The sequence below is a fragment of the Sinocyclocheilus grahami genome, unplaced genomic scaffold (assembly GCF_001515645.1).
Source record: "Sinocyclocheilus grahami isolate Dianchi unplaced genomic scaffold, SAMN03320097.WGS_v1.1 scaffold79.1, whole genome shotgun sequence".
Classification (NCBI taxonomy): domain Eukaryota; kingdom Metazoa; phylum Chordata; class Actinopteri; order Cypriniformes; family Cyprinidae; genus Sinocyclocheilus; species Sinocyclocheilus grahami.
The window spans coordinates 1,578,805-1,595,860 of NW_015505258.1; the positions used below are offsets into that span (position 1 = coordinate 1,578,805).

At 36.1% G+C, this 17,056-nt stretch overlaps 1 protein-coding gene across 1 annotated transcript in view; it reads right to left on the minus strand.

The window, feature by feature from the left end:
* LOC107586265 (uncharacterized) overlaps positions 1-10,716 on the minus strand; it is a 46,633-nt gene extending 35,917 nt beyond the window's left edge. The window contains exon 1 of the mRNA XM_016273543.1: positions 10,215-10,716. The gene's annotated coding sequence lies outside the window, so the exon portion shown is untranslated. The remainder of the gene's footprint in view (positions 1-10,214) is intronic.
* Positions 10,717-17,056: the final 6,340 nt, after the last annotated feature.

The following is a 17,056-nucleotide window of genomic DNA, read 5'->3' on the forward strand; positions in this document are numbered from 1 at the left end:
CCAGTCTCCATACGTCTTCCAAACACCCTGACGTGCTCCTCAAGCAAAATTGCAACTTTGTCATAATGAAAAATGTCAAGCAGGAGGCCTTTTTCCACCCTGTAATTTTCATTACAGTTGCATCTCTTGTGGCATCATTCCAGGTGCATCCTCATGCTCCGCAGTCTGTCAGTCATAGAGACAAAACTACCCGCTGACAGAGTCCTATTACATGAGAGCACAGCTGGACAGCTGTGTGCCTGTTCTTGCCTGCACATGTGTGTGTTTTAGGGAGTTTTCTTTTGCGTGTCTAAAGGGTAGAAGAGCTGGATGACAATTATATGTTAGTGTGAAGAAGTTCACGGTTTCTTGTATTGTAATATAAAAAACTCAGTCACTGACAAAACACAGCAGAACCCTTAAAGGGTTACATGCACTTTTACAAGTTGTTTGAACTGAAATGTGTGTTGGCAGTGTGTGTACACAACCACCCTAAAATGATAAAAATCCACCCAGTGTTTTTTTTAATCTCGTTAAATGTTTTCCCCTTTCTCAAACTGAGCCAATCTCAGATGCCTGTCTGTGTGACGTCACACAGACAGGCATCTGAGATTGGCTCAGTTTGAGAAAGGGGAAAACATTTAACGAGATTAAAAAAAACACTGGGTGGATTTTTATCATTTTAGGGTGGTTGTGTACACACACTGCCAACACACATTTCAGTTCAAACAACTTGTAAAAGTGCATGTAACCCTTTAAGGGTTCTGCTGTGTTTTGTCAGTGACTGAGTTTTTGATCTACATAAAGGCATCTATGTTCGCGTGAATCATTCATGATCCAGCCTCATCTACAGAAGTAGTGAGTATAAGGTTTTGTAATGAATCTTTGCAAATCGCCTTTCCTAATAATGTGCTAATTAATCAGCACAGCTCATTAACATTTAAAGGAAAATACTACAAAAACGGCTTGATCTGAAAAGAGCTGTTTTTGACAGGGTAAAAAAATCTGTTTTTTACACTACCATTGAGAAATTTTAACCAAACTATGTTACAGACTTTTCATATGGAAGCTTGTTTTTGCAACTTTTCATCTCACAACTAGTGGTCGACCGATATAGTTTTTTTGACAGCCGATGCAGATATCTCAGAAAGCAGAAAGCGATGGCCGATATAAAGCCGATATAATTTTATTTAATATTTAAGAAATTTGAAATAATTTGAAAATGGATTAAAAAAAATAAATGTGTAAAATAAACATGCTTATACTTTAAATGACAAAGTATTTTTCACAAATAAACAAATATTTAATAAAAATATAATTAAAAAGGAAGTAAACACTGTAACCAACAGGGCACTCAGTATTCTGGGAAGTTTGTGTGCATTGGGAATCACATTTTTTCAAATAAAGCCAAGGTAACACTCATTTTACATACAGCACACAGTGAAAATGACATGAATATGACATTGAGCTAGGGCTGGACAATAATTCAATATCAATATGTATTGCGATATAATTTTTTTCAATAACGGTGATATGATTTTTAAACATTTCCGATATTTTGATATAGCCTACATTATATTTATTTGTGCCGTTTGGCTTCGTTGAATAAACATGAGCACTGCACGTTTCAAAATCAAAACACGGCGCGGGTGTTTTATATGAATGTATCTCTGAAGGGAACGGACTGTCTTCAGAAAAGTTTCGATGGCATTTTCATTTGATCTGATAAAGTAGCATTCATGAGCGGAGCTGCTTTGATTACAGCCATTACTGGGGAAACCGCTAGTTTTATCACTCTAAAAGCGCCTCCTGCTGGCAGAGAATCAGTTTTTTAAATAAGCACGTCGTCTCCAGCAACATTTCCAGTTTTTGTTGTTGTTCAATTTGTTTGTTTTCTGCAGCGACTCGGAGCACTTTTCATACCCTTTTTTCTGGCTGAAGCACATTTGTTTCAATCTATAAGAATAATTAGCCTACACTACCAGTCAAAAATTTTTGAATATTAAGATTTTTTATGTTTTTTTTTTGTTTTTTTTAAGAATTCTCTTCTGCTCACCAAGGCTGCATTTATTTGATCCAAAGTACAGCAAAAAAAAAATAAATGTTTAAATATTTTTACTATTTAAAATTGCTTTCTATTTGAATAGATTTTAAAATGTAATTTATTCCTGTGATCATACATAGGTAAATTTTCAGCATCATTACTCCAGTCTTCAGTGTTACATGATCCTTCAGAAATCATTCTAATATGCTGATTTGCTGATTATAAATATTTAAAACAGTTGAGTAAACATTTTTTTCAGTATTCTTTGATGAATAGAAAGATCCAAAGATCAGCATTTATCTGAAATAAAAAGCTTTTGTAACATTATACACTATTCCATTCAGTATAATTTTTATTATTTTTTTGGGAAAGAAATTATAGAAATTAATACTTTTATTTAGCGAGGATGCTTAAAATTGATCAAAAGTGATGATAGAGGCATTTATAATGTTACAAAAGATTTCTATTTCAGATAAATAGTGTTCATATCGATATCGGAATTAGATCGTATCGACCGAAATGAAGAAATATATCGTGATATAAATTTTGGCCATATCGTCCAGCCCTACATTGGACAAAGCATGAAGCGCAGCATAATTTGAAATCACGAGTTTAAAGTTTGTCGATCGCGCGTCTCAGTGAAGCTGAACTCTCCTCCTGTCCGTATTCAGTTCGCACGGACCGACCGTCACGCAGAGTACACGCAATCGTGCAGGATACAAATGTACACTTCATAAGATCTCACAGCTGGATTCAACTAAGTTTGCAAGGTTTTTGAAATTAGATGTTCATTAGTCATTCAAAGATTTGTTTAAATTATGTAAATGCGTATTTGCTGAATGCTGACGGCAAACGAGAAAGTATTATAATGTTTGCCTTTCTATTACTAACAATATAAAAGCAATCCTTATAATACTTTTTTGTATACATTTTAATTCCTTTGTTTAACAGTACTATCTGATTATTAGACAGAATTCTGTCCGTGGACAGAACTGTTAACGACGACAGCGAACAAGAGGGGCAATGTGAGGACTGTGTGTTCAGGCGCTGCCGTTCTCAGCGCCGTCAAAATAAAAGTCCCACCACGAACGCATCGGCCAAACAGAAAAACTTATCAGCCGATGCAGATATTTGAAAAATGCCAAATATCGGCCGATATATCAGCCATGGCTATATATCGGTCGACCACTACTCACAACACAGATGTTTTTTCTCTCAATTCTGAGAAAATTGTGAGTATAAACTTAGAATTGTGAAAGAAAATAAGTCAAAAAAAAAAAAAAAGAGGCGGAAGTTTATATCTCAAAATTCTTAGTTTACATCTCACAAATCTCACTTTTTTTCCTTGCAATTTTCTTAGAATTGCAAAAAATGGAACTGTGAGCTATAAACTCATAACTGCAAGAAAAAAGTCTGAATTGTGAGAGAAATAAAGAAATTATTTTTTATTTCGTGGCAGGAAAAAAAAACTAAATTGCGAGAAGTAAACTCATAATTGAAAAAAAAGATCTGAATTGTGAAATGTACATTTAGAATTGTGAGGAAAAAATTCTGAATTGTGATACAAAAGGCCAAAAATAATGAAATGCTAATATTTAATTAAATACAATGTCACATTAAAATAAACAAATGGGGCTGCACAATTAATAGTAATAAAACTGAAATTGCAATACATCATGCTATTTAATTAAAAAAGTATATCGTCTGTTGCATTGCATGTTTCAGAGTGAAGAGTGTCACTGTGTTCATTTACACGTGCCGCTTATAATAAACAGTTTTCAGTGCAATGCTGTTCATAGTAGGCTAAATGCTGCATCTCACAAATTCCATCTCTGCAAGTTTAACATGCATTTGGGAATGCAGTGTGCATTCGGTTCACTTTATTTAACCACATAAACACTGGTATAATTTCCAACATTTCGAAAGTTTACAGCATTTTACCACTATTCTGCCAAAATAAAAACTTTTTGGCCATGCAGCCATTTAAACAAAATAAAAGACTTACTGAAAAATATTAAATATTTTATATTTACATGAACATGCAAACGTGTCGTACTTAAAATATTAGCTTAAAATCTTATGGGGTACTTCAAGTAAATATTTTCAAGTATAAGGGATTCAGCTGACAAAAACGTTTAGGAACCCATGCCATAGAAGAAACATTTAGGTTCCCCAGAGAACAGTTCTTAAAAGGTTAAATTTTCTTAGTGTAAAGAACTTTTTAATAATGTTAAGAACCTTTTTCCACTGTAAAGAACCTTTTGTGCATGAAAGGTTTCATGGTAGTTAAAGGTTATTTTTGGAACCATAGATGCCAACAAATAACTTTTATTCACTGAACAGTTTCTTGAACATGTCTTATTCATTTTATTCATAGTTATTTTGCAACCAAAAACACAAAGCAGAAGCGAAGCTTCTGGTTTTAACTAAAGCATAAAAAACTATTACTTTTGACACTGAACTGTAAAGAATTATCAACAGATGAATTCATATTGCAAACAGAGCCCACTACTATAAACACAATCACACCCAATGCAACGTCCATCTATCTAAAACTGGCCAACACACATAAACAGAGGTGCATGTGAGTGTGTGGAGGGGTGAAGATGTGTTTTGATGTTCAACAGCTGACCTGTTCACAAAGTGAGGTCAATGCTGATGCACCCAAACACGTAAATAAACAGAAGCCTGACTATCGTCAGTCCTGGCCCTGCTGCTCTATTGTCTTACTCAGAGAGTTTTGAAGGTTATTGTTTCTTTTCCAGCTGACCTTCACCTTTCCCTCTGGAGCCGGACCACAGCACTGCCATCCCCCCCTTCCGACATGTCTGCCCACCGCCAGCACCACAATTTTTTTTTAGCCTTTTCCTTGTTTGGTTAGACAACAAAGGCTTCACAAACACAATGGATAATGTGCGGTTGGGGTGGTCACCCGTATTTACACATACACTAGTGAGGAAATGCAGTGGGCATGAAAGCGAGGGGGCAGTAAGGAGGGAGGGGCAATAAAGCAGGCCACGCTGTATGTGGTCCTCAATCACAGGAGATTCAAGCCTTTTGTTTCAAGCCTTTGTTCAATATTGTATCTTCTTAGACAATATTAAGTGGGGGTTGTAAAATATGGTAATGGCACAACTGTTTCTCAGAGCAAATCATAATTGGCTTGAAATGGAAAAACAATTATAACGGAAGACATGGACATGCCACTTCTGTTTTTAGGAGTCACACCCAACCATGATTTTTTGTAGGGGGACAATCATCATATTTCAAGAGTTTTGTTTTGTTTGAGTGACAACAGAACAAATGTAGCTAGTTACATAAATAAGTGATTTTAAGACCAAGCATTTGCCAAATGGTCACATCGGGAGTGGATTCTGGACAAAGCCAAAATGCAGCAACTACAAATTTAGACAAAATGGTTTGAATCATGTCTATGATCTGTGACAGATGATTCAGCTATACTCAAATTTAGTGTGAAATTGATATTCAAACAATCAATTATTGAATTAAACCATTCATTTAAAAAGGACCTTAAAGCCATTTTTGGCACTTTCAGTGTTGTCATAATCACTGTGTTTTGCCTTTGTAGGCAACAAAAAGTAATTAAAAAAATAAAACATAACCCTAACCCTAAAACATTGTGCAAAAAAACCCAAGATTTTTCTAATTTAATTCTACCAATGAGACTTTCTTGATATCAATACAGTTGTATCAACCTAACATTTGACTTTCTTCCTGCTACCCACCACCAAAAAAACAAATGTTTAAAATTAATTTTTAATCCATAAATTAAAATGTGCTCAAGTTTAGAAAAATTATTGCACATAAAACACATAAATAGGAGAAAAAATGTCTGCCTCTTAGCCAATCAGTTACAACTAGTAAATAAAAAAAATGTTCTAGTACAACTAGTTACAATTAGTCAGAAAAAAGTAAAATCATTTATATACACCAGCAAATCTGATTAGATTTATAATGTGTCCCTTCAATGTTTTTTTTCAGATTGTTCCCACTGAGCTCAATGTTCAACATTTCATGCACAAATTTTGAAGCTTTGGGAAATTGGCTTACATTTTAAAATGACCCATTAGCGCACAGTAAAACAGCTGTGCGTCAGTAATGCAGTCCATGTGAGATCATCCAAATTTGGCCATCATCAACTGGCCAGCGAAAGCAGAGCTTTCCCTGCCAATCACACGACGAAACAAGGCCAGTGACCTCACAATGACCAATAGAAAGCAGTTTACATATTTCAAAAGACCCATTTTCATGGTTTTTCAGAAATATGTCATGATCGCACAGAAAGGCAATCATTCCCCAGAGAACATACAGTGAGGGGAAAGAGTTTTGGCCGAGAGGGCTGAAGCATCCAAGTTCCTGAGGCTCAATAAAAGTGTCATCGGGTGTAGTGAAGAGTGGGGATATAAAAAAGGGCCTGTAGCCCTGAGTTCTTGCTTGCTCCACCAGGGAAATTCCCTTTGTCTTAGTGTATGCAACTAATTATAGAAGGAAAGCTGTGCTGCAAATGGTGTCTATAAAATAATAAGTGTCTCTCCATAAAGTTCAAGGTGACAAACTAGCATGCAGCCCCATCAATTTATCAACAGTGGGAAAAGGGGGGCTAATGGACCTTTTAGTAGCCAGGAAAAGCAAGCGCTATGTCAATCATAGTGTACCAAGCCTGGAAGTTAAACAGTTATATATTACAAACAGGAATGTTTCTAGTGATCAACGATAAGAGATAAAAAAAAAAGACAAATGGATAATGATCCAGGCAGGGCATAGTGTAGACAGAAGGAATGACGCAGAAAAGTCGTGATCTTTGACCTGGATGAAAGAACGCAGCAGGGGTGCAAACAAAAACCTGGGGTAATCAAGAGTCGTAGAGAAGCGTAGGAGGGTGGGGACGAATTACTCATGGAGGACGCATCCAAGTCGGGCAGAGAGACAGTGCGGTTTTGAGTCACCAGACAGAAGACGGCATTCACAGCTGTGCGTGTGCACACACCTGCACTTGGAAACCCTCCCAAACGCACCCGCTCCGTCACCACTGCAAACACAAGACTCCTTGAGATGGACAGAGTCCGCAAACTCCACCGTCAACAAACTCGTCCCCTCCCAAACCCATCAACTCTTTGAACCACTTCCAGCTCTTTTCTCCTCCACCAGTGTCGGAAATGCCGGTGTTTGAGGGAGATGGGTGTAAAGTTCAGGCTCTTGGCTGCTGAGGGACTGCTCTTGTGTTCATTCTGGGGGCTTCGGAGTTCGGAGTTGGGGGGGATTCTGTCTGTGTTTGCATTACTACCTCCATCAAAACCTCGACATCTGCTGGGCAGATGCTCTTATCTGGGAATATCTGAGAACATTTGCATTCGAGATGAAAATGAAACCTCAAAATAATCTAATTTTCTAATAGAGTGCTGCAGCCGTGAAGTCAAATTCAGGAAGGAATATTTGCCATGGGTTCCCTTAAGATTTTCCTATGGGTTTTTAATTCATGAGTAAAAAAAGGTATGTGGGAAATATTAATTGGTGATACTTGGACGTTTTGCTCTTTAATGTTAATTAGACACAACCATATGCCAATTTTGCAGTTTGCAGAAGCAGTTGTTTATTTTTAAAAACATTTGTTTGTAATAAGTAATCAAATAACTAAAGTAACTAAGTAACTTATTAATAAGAAGGTTTGGGGTGTGAGTGTGTGCCGTTTACGTTGTACAACAAAACTTCCAAGAATCACCAAGTTGCAGACCTTTTTTATTTACAAATTGCAAACAAATCTATTTTTGTTTTCTTTGCACACAAAAAGCATTCTCGTAGCTTCATAAAATTAAGGTTGAACCACTGTTGTCACATGGATTATTTTAATGATGTCCTTACTACCTTTTTTGGGCCTTACATGTGCGTTGCTGTCTATGCAGGGTCTGAAAGCTCTCAGATTTCATCAAAAATATCTTAATTTGAGTTCTGAAGAAGAACAAAGGTCTTATGGGTTTGGAACGACATAAGGGTGAGTAATTAATGACAGAATTGACATTTTTGGGTGAACTATCCCTTTAATAATTTAAAAAACCTTTATCAAAACCTTTAGTGCAGTGTAAAGGTTCTATGGATGTTAAAGGTATATCATGGAACCATGAATGCCAATAAAGAACTTAAAAGTAAGCATTAAAGCAACAAAAATACTGGCACTATGAAAGACGATACACAGAATTCGAGCTGCGCTTTACACCTCAGATGCAGGTTGTACCGCATCTCTCCATAAGGGACATGGAGCATGGAGCTGGGAAGCTCATCAGCCCAAATTCTTGTAGCTGGGGTGCAGGAAATGGGGATTTGGCGTATTCCCTCTGAGCTCTTAGGAGGAGGGGGTCTGTCTCCTAAATTCATGGTAAACTAAGCAGCAGGCCGGCATTAGCAAGACAGTTTTCCAAGTGAATAAGTGGATGGTGAAAAGGGGATGTTGGTTTTCAAAGCAAACAGAGCTTTGCATGTTAACCTTCACATTCAAAGGTCCAAACATCCAGAGGGAAGGTTTGGCTGACTTCCTGCCTCTCAGTTCAGATTCCATGACCATTCATGAAGCCTATTCTTCTCTTTGATATGATGAAAATGACCAAACAATACCCTTTTCCCCCCTAAAGACCCAAATGGGCAACATTTAAGATATTGTTTTGCCCTGAGATATGCTGCAATTTTCAAAATAACATAATAAGCTGGAAGAACAATGAAGTGTCATTTGTGGAGAGTTTAAAGAGCTCAAATCCATGTGTGTTGACATTTTTAAAGAAAATGTAGGCCTTGAAGCCGGTCAAGAATGCATGTGTCTTGTGTGTTTGAAAGGAAAATAAACATGACCCCACTGATCTACTGACAGACAAAATGGCAGACAAACTGTGTGGGGTGTGTTTAGGTCATAAAGCACATCAGCATAAACTCACAAAACAACACTATAATGACATTCAGAATACCTGGGATGCATTACATACATTTTTGTCCAATCAATCACATGATTTCATTGATCCAAATTGAAGCCAAATTTATTTTTGAGAAACTGACATATTTTGGGGTTAACATACAGATTCCCACTTGTAACGACTGGCATCTTTTCAATGAGTTTGTATTCCCGGCTGAACTAACGAGTGAGTAAATTAAGACCAGACGGGATTCATTGGGAAGTTTTATTTGTCCACCCCGAATAGTCAGCATTCCAGCTGCTAAAGAAAATAGTGTTTGTTGAGCAAGAGGGGGGCTGTAGAGAAGTTGAGAAAGCTTGGACTTTAAATGTCTGACAAAAGATCTGATGCTCAAAGTAATCCCATGTTGAAGGGTTTTCCACTGCTGCTTATGAGCTAAGACTGAGGTAATACACATATCTTAAGAAACGAGTCTATAACATCTCAAATCAGCCTAAGGTGGTTAACCAGTCTGGTTTGATGGTTTTAGAGGGGTTTTGGACACATGCCAGGCTGGAAAACAAGCTTAAACCAACCTAAACCAGTAACAAAGTTTACAGTAGAACCCTGCTGAAAAATCACCTTAGTCCAGCCCAAACTGGTTTGCTGGTCTTTGCTGGTTTAAGATGGTTTTGTCCAATTTGGTCTCACAATCAAGTGTTTTTAGTAGGTTTTGCTGCTCTAACTAGATAAGAGTGCAAAAAATCCATCTAAAAGCCAGACAACAGACAACCTTATAGCCTGGGAGACCGGTTAAGACCAGCCAACCATCTTAGGTTGATTTAAGCCATTTTTCATGCAGGCTACAGAGAAATAAAAGCATACTGCATCTTTTATGAAAACATAATTAGGAACTGTGTGACATTAATCTGGAGGGAGTAAACAAATCTAAAGTAATATTACTAGACAAAAGGAGGATTTGTTGTAGCTACTAAACAAGAATGAGTTTACAGGTTCAAGACATGATGATGATGATGACAAACACCCACACACGTCTTGGCTTGCACACATATGAATAGCCTATACTGTGTGTTATATAAATCTCTTTGCTTAATTAACTAATCAATTTATATGCCAGTTGTTAGACGCTAAGAAATATTATTTTCAAAACTAGCTAAATATAGGCCTAGTGTAAAGTGTTAATGCTGTACAATCTATCTTTAAGATGGTTCGCTTATCTCTGATCCTGAGAAAATCACATTGAAAAGTATGACAAGCGGTAACACACAGCCTACCTTTACAGCTGTGCTGATCGGAGACATCAAAAGTAACGCAGCCAATGTACGTACTCCGTTTCCAATCCTAATATCCCACTTTTGATGAAAAGGATCAACAGTTTTCCCAGCTCGTGCGCATCAGTGAGTAGTCCTGCTTGCTTTGACTAAACAGCGCGTCTGGACGCTTGGCTTCCCATATTGTAATGTACTAAGCAATGCTGGATTCTCCAGTGTTCAGTTTCCAACACTTCCAGTTGTCATCCTCACTGCATTTACTGTCCGATATATGAGTAACAGTCGCGCGTCACTCACTACAGACGCTCCGTGCGTGCGAACGCTGAAAGAAACGCTAGCGTCAAAAACTCAACGTTAGGAATGGAACATCTTCCTTTTGGTTTCTTAGTCTCCGTTATCCACACTCACACTACATTTAGACGGAGTAGGAAATGCATTCATTTAAACATGTTAAGAAAACGCTAGTGGAGAAAGAGTGAAGTGAGTTTGGAGGCTACATGTGCCTTGAAAGTAAGAGAGAGAGAGAGAGAGAGAGAGAGAGAGAGAGAGAGAGAGGAGTATTGACGTGTGCCCCCCGTGGACACGGACTCCTTGAACTTCCTGTCAGCGTTAACTCCTTTACTGCTGCTGTCCTCATTCATCATTTTGCTTCAGGGAATATGATCAGTCACCCCAAAAGAGTACAGTTACGACGGATGAGTGCAGAGATCAGCAGAGCTCCGTTTATGTTAGGAGGGAGACTCTGTGAACAGCGGTAGTTTATCAACTTTGTAGAGCTATTAAAACGCGTTAAATTAGCCGGAGAGGTAATGAAGTTGTTTTAAGGCACAGTGCCAACATCCTCAGATGTCAAATCTGTTGTGATTGCATTTGTTGTTTTTCTTTACGTTGTAGAGACCCCAATACTGTAGGGGAGACCGGGGCTAGTTGTCACACTTTTTACTCAATGCATATTTCTCAGGATGGGTTTATTTAGAGACATACCGAAAGTATCTAAATTAAATAAAAATAAATAAATATTGTTTTCCTGGAATACAAATGTAGTCCATTTAACAGTTGTATTATTATTTTTATTTTTTAGCCTACATCAATTTCATCTTACCTTTAGACATCTTTTCACACTGGGGTAAGTTGTCACATGAAAAACCATATAAAACATTAAATAAAAATTAGGGCCGGGAAACGATTAATCGCGATTAATCATATCCAAAATAAAAGTTTTTGTTTATATAATATATGTGTGTGTATTGTGTATATTCATTATGTACTATAAAGACACACACATACAGTATATATTTTGGAAAATATTTTTATAATATTATATATAAATATTTTTAATATATAAAAACACTAATATTTTTCTTAAATATATACATGCATGTGTATATATTTAAGAAAAATATTTGTGTTTTTATATATTTTTCTTAAATATATACATGCATGTGTGTGTATTTATATATATATATATAATAAACATACAAAGTACACACGCATATATTATGTACACAATAAAAGCACTAATAAAAATAAAACAACTTGCAGTATTAAACAGTCAAAAGTACATAAGGTAAAATGCAAATATATCAAACCATTGTTTTGAATGAATTTACAACCTTTAAAACACATGTGACAAATTGCCCCATTAAAAATGTGACTCTTGTCCTGAGAACACAGCTCAAAATTTCAGTTAAAATGTCCCTTCCTTATATAGTATATTGGTGTGGTTTCTCATAAAATGACAAAGCCTGTATAGCAAGATGTCATCAAAATAACTTCCTCGAAACTGAAATGACTCCAACACGCCATGCATTTAGCTTGAATAATCAAGCTAGGTTACATTTATGAGCAAAACTTAGGCATGTCAGCGCAAGTAAAGTCTTAAATCATCACCATAACGGTTTGATCACCTCACCCTTTAATCAAGCAAATATTTTGGAAGAAACTAGATGTAAAGATAAAAATTTATTGAGAACAAAAATGGGCTTCAGTTTGTTTAGAACCATTTATCCAATATACCCAAAGCATGTTTTTTTTTTTAAGAAATCCTTTTCAAACAATCTAAAATTAACTTTTTTGACACTCATGTTATACAATGTTATCAGCTGTAATAAAAGGAATGATTAGATAATGAAAAGGCCCTCATTAATGAAATTTAATTCAGTTAAATTGATAAGATAACCACAAAAACGCAAACTGACTAATTTAATTTGTAAGGAAGGTAAACTGCGCACAAAATATTTACAAGAGTGAAGACTGAAAGGAATAGATAGAGAACCAAGACATTCCAAGATTACATTTTACTTCTAGACAAACAAACTGTTGGATGTGAAGAGCTTCAAGGTGTGTGACCTTCCACATGGGGAATGGGTTTATTTTGCACAGATAAGGAAAAATGCCATGAGCATTGTTTGAATGAGGCTTTTTTTTAACACAATGTTAGGAATTCTTGTCTTCAGTTGTAGTTTAATTGTCTTGGTGTAAACAGGCTGTGCAATAACAGAAGAATGTCATTGTTGAGATGTAGTGGAATTACTCCCAGTCATAGGCAGAGACACCATTACTGAGGAAGATTCACAACTATCCAGTCTATTATCTAAAACAGGACACTGTGTATTCCATCCATATGCAAGTAATCTAATAGTGATGAAAAGTAGGCTACATTGTCATAAGAGCTGTGTCAGTAACTATAAGGTTTTGAATCCAAAAGTCCAATTGCATAAAATATTGTTTTCTTTAGCAGTGTTTGTCTATGTTGGTTTCCAAAAACATTGTTGTAATTACGAACACAATAAAACCACATGGCATCCCTTACCAAAAAGTAGTAGCCTATACTTCAAGTTTATTTTATTAAGTATACTTAAGTAAAGTTCAAGTATTTTTTTAAGTATACTTTATGCTGTAAGTACACAAATACCAGTGTACTAGTAGTATACTTGTAAATGTACTATTTCAATACTCCTTGGGACTAAATTGGCCCACTTTCTAGTATATAAAAGTATACTTTTAAGTATACTTTAAGTATAACAGTAGTAAACTTTGAGTACACAACTAGTTTACATCCATTTTTAGCTTGTACTGCAACTATACTAAAAGTGAACTTAAAGTAATTTTTTTAATCTGTAGGCTCATTTTACTTTTACTTAAGTATATTTTGTTTGAAGTATTGTACTTCACTACATTTTAAAACACATTAATTACGGAGTAAAAAAAAATATATCGCTCCCTGAAACTACTACAGTAAATAATGGGCAGGAGAGCAAACTGGGCTAAAATCACAAGATGCAGACGGACAAAACAGGCGTTAGTGGTGCAGACACAGCTGAAAACGAAACCCCGTCATATTCTGCTGAAGTTGAACTCGAAGGAAATGAAGTGAACCCCTGGCCATATTTATGCTCTATTATGCAGTGTAAGCTGTGTTTGCCTTGGGAGACCAAACTAGCAGCTTATAAAATCTCGACATCAACCCTTTGCAAGCATGTATAGGTAAGGTAAATACTTGCATCGTTGCATTGGTGGTTAAAATTCAGCTTTGACAGTTTAGCAAGAGGTTTTACACAAATTAGCCAAAAAGACAGTGGTGCGGAGTGTGCGATATATATAGTCTGCGATAATATTGTAATTGTTGTTTTAGCGATGTGCGATTTGACATTATCAGTATTTTGCCAAAAATCTAACAAAACACTCCTACAGAGTGCCGTGAAGTCTAGTAGATTAGACTAGTGCACGCGCATTTAGAGTGCGTTCTTTCACTGCGTGATTCAGTCTGTTAAAATGCATTTAGAATGATCCCAAAATTCAAGATATAGGGGCAGAAAAATTATATATTTATATCATTTCATATAGTAAATCAATATCACACAGAGAATGCCATTTTTTCCTCCAAAAATCAGCATGATTACATGTAGATTTTTTTTTTTTTTACAACATTTCAATAAACAAGAAGTTAATTAGGAGACTTGCGTTTTAGACACCATTTTGCCTGTTTTTGCTCTATTTCTACAACAAAAATAATTCCAAACACAGCCACAGCACAGTTTTGCGTCTCTGAGCAACATGATGCTGTTTCGTTCCTGAATGAATCAACCGTTTAAATGATCCGGTTCAATCGCAATGACTCACTTATTAACAGTGACTTGCTGACACCTACTGGCCGTTTTAATTTCACATTTAAAGTATCTTTTGATTTTTTTTTTATTATAATATCATATATATATCATATCATATATAATATAATATCAAATGAGTATTCAACATTTTATGTCTTGTATATCAAAACATTCTTTTTGCATTTGTAACTGCAGGTTAAATGCATTCATGTCCTGCATTAAACAGTCTGTAAATACATCTAAATGCCACTTCCGATGAAGCTTCTGCGTTTCCTTTGCATCGAAAAGATGAATTTTGTTGATACTGATTTAATTTGCATGGTAACAGCCCAAATGTCTTATTATTCTAAATAACTGATTCCTTTAATTAAAAACAACTAGTTTGAGATTTATAGGCCTATACCCAGTGGTGTCAAACTCAGTTTCTGGAGGGCCGCAGCCCTGCAGAGTTTACTTCCAACCCTGCTCCAACACACATACCATGTAGTTTTCAAATAAGCCTAAATGATTAGATGTGTTTAATTAGGGTTATATCTAAACTGTGCAGGGCTGTGGCCCTCCAGGAACTGAGTTTGACACCCTTGGCCTATCCCATTTTTGCCTCCCTCCCACTGTTAAAATGTAACTAAGTAATTTTTACTCTGAGTACATTTTAAATGAGCTACTTTTTACTTTTACTTGAGTAGATTTTTTAGACTGGTACTTTTACTTGTACTTAAGTAAAATTTCATTAATGTAATGGTACTTTTACTTGAGTAGAATATTTTCGTACTCTTTCCACCTCTGCTTAACCGCGTACATTTTGCTCAAAACCAATTATATGCTATAATACAGATATGTTGTTGCAGATGGCTTATTTATTTCAAAAATGATATTGTTCTTAAATCAGCAGCTTCCCATTGTTACATCCTACCAAGCTACAGGGGCATGTTGTCACCAAAGGTCACACATCCATGTGTTAGATAACTAGATAACCTTTGTGCAAAATAATGTTCAATAAGTTGTGTAGTCAAGGTATAGTTCATAAAAATGAACATTTTGTCATCATGTCATCATCCTCATGTTTCAAATCTGTCTGACTCTGTATGTGTTTGGAGAATACTGATTCATATGGTACGGAGAAAAAAGAACCCTAAAACATTTCTTAAGATATATTTTGTATTCCGCAGAAAAAGGGAAGTCATAAGTTTGGAACAACATGAGCAATATTTCTACAGAACTTTGGCCAGAAAAATATACACTGAAGTAAAATAAATATTACTAATAGCCTCAGTATCCCCTATACACTTTACCTTACATAATATATTAAAGGATAATGGTTTCAACCAGGTCCCATGACAAAGGTCCCCTAAGGCCACCAGGGAACTCTATTCTAAAACAGGAAACTAAAAACCGAAGGTGTTTTTGAGAGAAAGCATGAAAAACCTTTGACAAATAAACAGCAGACACACTAAAGGAATTCAGCATTTCAGCAGAAGTCACTGGCTGAATGCCAAACAGTAGTTTTATAATATAGCTTCCCTCAAACTCAGTTTCTGGAGGGCCGCAGCCCTGCAGAGTTTACTTCCAACCCTGCTCCAACACACATACCATGTAGTTTTCAAATAAGCCTAAATGATTAGATGTGTTTAATTAGGGTTATATCTAAACTGTGCAGGGCTGTGGCCCTCCAGGAACTGAGTTTGACACCCTTGGCCTATCCCATTTTTGCCTCCCTCCCACTGTTAAAATGTAACTAAGTAATTTTTACTCTGAGTACATTTTAAATGAGCTACTTTTTACTTTTACTTGAGTAGATTTTTTAGACTGGTACTTTTACTTGTACTTAAGTAAAATTTCATTAATGTAATGGTACTTTTACTTGAGTAGAATATTTTCGTACTCTTTCCACCTCTGCTTAACCGCGTACATTTTGCTCAAAACCAATTATATGCTATAATACAGATATGTTGTTGCAGATGGCTTATTTATTTCAAAAATGATATTGTTCTTAAATCAGCAGCTTCCCATTGTTACATCCTACCAAGCTACAGGGGCATGTTGTCACCAAAGGTCACACATCCATGTGTTAGATAACCTGTATTTTTTTGTGCAAAATAATGTTCAATAAGTTGTGTAGTCAAGGTATAGTTCATAAAAATGAACATTTTGTCATCATTTACTCCCCCTCATGTTTCAAATCTGTCTGACTCTGTATGTGTTTGGAGAATACTGATTCATATGGTACGGAGAAAAAAGAACCCTAAAACATTTCTTAAGATATATTTTGTATTCCGCAGAAAAAGGGAAGTCATAAGTTTGGAACAACATGAGCAATATTTCTACAGAACTTTGGCCAGAAAAATATACACTGAAGTAAAATAAATATTACTAATAGCCTCAGTATCCCCTATACACTTTACCTTACATAATATATTAAAGGATAATGGTTTCAACCAGGTCCCATGACAAAGGTCCCCTAAGGCCACCAGGGAACTCTATTCTAAAACAGGAAACTAAAAACCGAAGGTGTTTTTGAGAGAAAGCATGAAAAACCTTTGACAAATAAACAGCAGACGCACTAAAGGAATTCAGCATTTCAGCAGAAGTCACTGGCTGAATGCCAAACAGTAGTTTTATAATATAGCTTCCCCCACTCTGACGATGGCCTAAACAGCGATGCTCTACTTGGGGTTGTTAGATATATTTCACAGGCCTCTAACATGGAGAGATTAAATGCCAGGAAGCTGTTCCCAT